The sequence below is a fragment of the Cajanus cajan genome, chromosome 7 (assembly GCF_000230855.2).
Source record: "Cajanus cajan strain Asha chromosome 7, NIPB_CcT2T_4, whole genome shotgun sequence".
Classification (NCBI taxonomy): domain Eukaryota; kingdom Viridiplantae; phylum Streptophyta; class Magnoliopsida; order Fabales; family Fabaceae; genus Cajanus; species Cajanus cajan.
This window is the reverse complement of record NC_138523.1, coordinates 2370878-2375931: the sequence shown is the minus strand read 5'-3', so window position 1 is coordinate 2375931 and position 5054 is coordinate 2370878. Positions and strand designations below refer to the sequence as shown.

Below are 5054 nucleotides of genomic sequence, written 5' to 3'. Positions count from 1 at the left end.
AATCCTAAATTTATTGGACCGTATCAAATTCTCAAGAGGATTGGACCAGTGGCATATCAGATTGCATTACCTCCATTTCTATCTAATCTGCATGATGTATTCCATGTGTCACAACTGAGGAAGTATATTCACGATCCGAGTCATGTCTTGGAATCAGAGGCAGTGCAAGTGAAGGAGAATTTAACTTTTGAGAAACAACCAGTTTCAGTGGCACACAAGAGAGTTAAGAAGTTGCGAGGTAAATCTATCAATTTGGTGAAGGTTATTTGGGATGCAGACACTAATGAAGCCACTTGGGAGTTGGAAGACAATATGAAGGATCAATACCCATATCTCTTTTGAGTAAGTGAATTTTCGAGGACGAAAATTTTTGTTGTTGGGGAGAATTGTAACATCTCAGTTTTCAACATGATTATTACTATTATTATTATTATTGTCATTATTACTATGTGGTATTTGGTCATAATTTGGTGGTTATATTTTACTTCAATTATAGATAATTCACACTCCATTTATGCTTAGAAAGATATGTGTGTTGTTAGATCTAATTAGATAGTTGTGAAATTTTTTTTTTAAGAATCATTTCTCGCTGGGCTGACTGACTAGTCTCAGTGTCTGAGGCATAACTTGGGCTGTGATGGTCCAAATGATGCAAAATTGGTGTCAATGGAAATCTAAGAGAAAAACGCACAACTTTTGCAGAAATAGCCATTTGCAAAATCGGTCGTTTAGGAGGTCAAAATTGGACTTTTATTGATACAATTGTTTCTCGTTGGGCTGATTGGCAAGCCTCGGTTTTTGGGGTATAACTTGGTCGGTGGTTGTTCAAATGATACAAACTTGGTGGCTATGGAAAGATAAGAGAAAATCCTACAACTTTCATGAAGGAAATACTTTCAGATTCGGCTGTCTATAAGGTCCAAATCAGTAGCCAAAGTCGGTGCGGAAAAGAACATGGCACCAACTCCATTAATTCACACCAACTCCATTAATTCATCCCACCAACTTCTATAATTCATTCCACTAATTCATTCCACTTAGTTTTGTCTATCTTTTTCTCCATTATTTTACATTTTTTTAATGTGTTTTGGAGGCTATAAATAGGCCTTCACTTCTCCATTGCAAACCATCCCAAGAAATACTTCTCATCCCTCAATTCTCATTCTCTCTTCTCTTATACTCTCTTCTTTCCCTCTTCTTCTCTTTGAAGACCAAGAGAAATCCAGAGGAAGAGGTTCTGTCCTAATTTTAGCTCCGGTCCCTGTTTTAGACGGAAGGAGCCTTGGGGAGGCAGCTGTGCTATAGTCTCAGTTTCTGCCCGAGTTTCAGTTCAGGATTATCCAAGTAAGGGTGGCATTTATAAAAATTAATCTAGTATGCTAAGTAAGGGTAGTACTTATAAGACTTAATCTAGTATACATGAGCATGATAGGAGTAGTATAACTTTTAATATGCTATTTTGTTTGTATGAAGGTTATTATTTATTTAAGTTGATGGTTGTTATTTATTCAAGTTGGTGGTTGTTTTGGATATTTAATTTGGCATGGTTATGATTATATTTATATATATAATTATGAAGTATGTTATGTGTATGTGGTTTGGAAAAGTAAATAGAACTGAGAGGAGTAAGGTTATGGATGGGAGATCTCTTGGTGAGATCAAGGATATAATCTTTGGAGAAAATATGGAATTTCGGAATCCCATTGTGAGGATTTCCAATTTGGAACTTTTCCAAGGATTATATAGTAAACCACTTCAGATGTTAGGTGGATTCTGAAGTACTCCTCTAAGTATCTATTTGCTACCGGTATGGGTCTGGGTCGAGTCATACCGATGGATGAGGTGACCCCACCAGGGTTACGTGACGACGTAATCCAACTGTATACTTTCCATGAGAGGTTAGGCGTGAGACATGGGTTGCTGACATGTTTCACCGTATCAACACTTGGTTTGGATAGGTGTTGAGGCCAACATTTGGTTTGGATGTGTTGGTTACATCATGGATTATACGGTGGTGTGACTTTGCTTTGGATGTGGATTATGTATACATATGGTATGGATTGTATACTAGGGTTATGGATTTCTTTAATTAATATGTATGCTATTGGTTTATATCTATCTTGGAAATACATGTTGGTTTGAACAAATAATTGTTAAATGATATTTATACTATGGTTGGTTTTATACGTGCTAACCCTTATGTTTCCATGTGGTGGAACTGTGATGATCTCACTATGTGGGGGAGCAGATCAGGTGTGAAGCCATAGGATAGCAAGGAGTCTTCTGGGTAGCTGCTTTGAGAAGTGGCTAGGCTTAGAGCTTGACCAGCACCTAGGGTGTTTCTGTTAATGGTTAATGTTAATATATTTTGGATGACTGTATGATTTTACTGAGAATGACTAATATACTTATGTTTGCTATTATGAAAACAATTTTTACACTCTAGCGTAGCTGGCTTTTGCTCTATTTTTTTTTATTAAAAATGCTCTTTTATTTTGGTTGGTTATTGATGTGATGACCTAAGGTGGGTCGTTACACCTATCAAACTCATCTTTATCTCATATGAAAGCTAAGAAGATTATCTAAAACTCTTATGTTGATCTTCAGGTTTAACTAAAACATCTACTATGCTAAAATCACAATAATCACAACAATTTTTTACTAACATTGACAACTTGACCTTTTCTCACTAAAAAGGTCATAGTTTGAGTTATAAACCTCCTTTCAGGTGATTCCAAAGCCATTAGAAAGCTAACATCCAAGGATACAACTTTCACTAAAATCACAAAGCCTAATTCGACCATCTATTATTCGTTGAGTGAATATTTTCTCACTTAACAAGCTGAGCTCTCTAAAGCCTCTTGCTAAACTATCATTTTCTAGTTGAGTGAGTTGTCCTCTCTAAAGCTCCTTGATAAGTGACCAAAACTCACCATTGAGCAAAAATATGAAGACTAAATTGATGTTCTTCATCTTGCATGAAGACCGAGCGACCATACACTTCTAGTTGAGCGAAATGCGATGTTCTTCCATGGAAATCAACTTCTCTCAACAAAATTTAGCTATCCACCTCAAATACAACACATGTGATCCATGATTCTTCTTCTCCATACCTTATACAACTCAAAACACCTAAATTAAAATTTATTATTCTCGTTCTAGAAATATAGTTGTTAAATTTCCTATTTTTATATAATAATAACTTTCACATATAAAACATTAAGAAGAGTCATTTCATAATGTAATTTTTATGATAACAAAAAATCCTGACATAAGAAGACGATTCTTATTTGCCAATAGTTAAAACTAGTCAAATTATATAAAATTAAGCCTAAAAAAATTTGAACATCATTTGAACCCTGAATTATTTTTATAGAAATTTTCAACTAAATCATCAAACTAAATTAATATGAAGTAATTAAGAAATATATAATCAATAATAAGAGTCAGTTAATTCTCTTATGCAAACTCTATCTTGATAATTTATGAGTCTAGGATGAACAAATAAACAAAAACTTTTTTTCTCTCTCTTTTAATACATATATTTAATATAAAAAAATGCTTATTTCTTATTAAAACTGACATATTTTATTGCAAACAACTTTTTTTTGTACTTAATTATATTTTTATATAATCATCATAATATATACATTTTATGATTTTAATCTTGTCAAAAAACTTGTTGACTTACCCCTATAAAATTTTATTTTATAATTTTAAACCCTCACACTATTTATTGATGATGTGATAAATATTTATTGAAAAAAATCAATGATTAAAATCGTAAAATTAGATATTATAGGAATCTTATCAAAACTTTACTTTTTATAAGGACTTAAAAAATAAAATTAAATACTAAAATTAAAAAATAATATTTTATAGAAAACAAAACATACTAAAAAAAAATTAAAAAGTACTAAAAACATAAAACGAGTTTATTATAAAAACTAAAAACATATTTAATTCGTATTTTCGTCTTCCATAATTAATTAAATAAATACAGATAAAAAATATTATATGTGAATAAATTTTTGATTTTTCAATATAAATTAAAATTTCGTTAAATTTATTTTGATAAATTAAAATTGAAGTGTTATTATAAAAATATTAAAAAAAAATCTTTATAATAAACTTATTTAAATCATTTTTAGACCCCTCTCAATCTTATAATTGTCCTTCTAACCTTTCCTCAAAGCCGACCCAGCTCTTAGCTATGTCAAATTTATGTTAGAAAAGTATTTAATATCCAAGAAAAAAAATGTATTAATCGTATTCAAAAACTATTTAATACACCATTCTACAAACGTGTCCGTGGATTCTATTTTTCAACAGAAAAAGAAAAAAAAAACAATTTTTTAATACAAAATTTAAAAATCAAATTCTTAGTTACATGTTTAAGTACCCCTGTTTCTGAGAATAATTATGATGGACTATAAAGTTAAAACCTTAATGCGAATGCAATTAAAAATGCTCCACTACAACTTTGTTGTGGCGAGGTATTGTCACAATGTGATTGCACCACCAGGGGTGACATGATTTCAACTCTAGTTCAAGATTAAATTGGATGAATTTGGACTTTCAAATTAAGTCCAATGTGCTTTTAGAACAATTTTAAGTTGCATTTTGAGTGATTCAATTTGATTTAATATATAATTTTAAAAAAAAAATTATAGATTTTATTAAATCACAGTTTATTAAAAATAAAAATTTATTTAGCTATTAATATTTTTTGATTAAAGTATTTTTTTTTTTGTTTTTATAATTTTATTTACTTTATGTTTTTAGTTTCTATAGTTTAAAACACATTTTTTTAGTATTTATACACTTATCTTTTTCAATCTTTTTTAACCCTTATAATTTAAGTTAGATCATTTAAATCATTATACTTATATATTTTTTTAAGCTTTTTATTAATAGCTATCATTAATTTTATTTTATTTTTGTAACTTTGTGTCTTTTGTGTAGACATGAGTATTAATTAAATTTTGAATATTTAATATCGAATTTATTTTGTTGGATTTACACTAAGTAAGGTCTGTTGATACTTTGTATCT

At 30.1% G+C, this 5054-nt stretch overlaps 1 long non-coding RNA gene across 1 annotated transcript; it reads left to right on the top strand.

Annotated features, from left to right (window-relative positions):
- The first annotated feature begins 612 nt into the window (after positions 1-612).
- Positions 613-2445, top strand: LOC145949689 (uncharacterized). The gene is made up of 2 exons (XR_014428093.1): positions 613-1344; positions 2249-2445. It is a non-coding gene; the product is annotated as an uncharacterized LOC145949689 (long non-coding RNA).
- The last annotated feature ends 2609 nt before the right edge of the window (positions 2446-5054 follow it).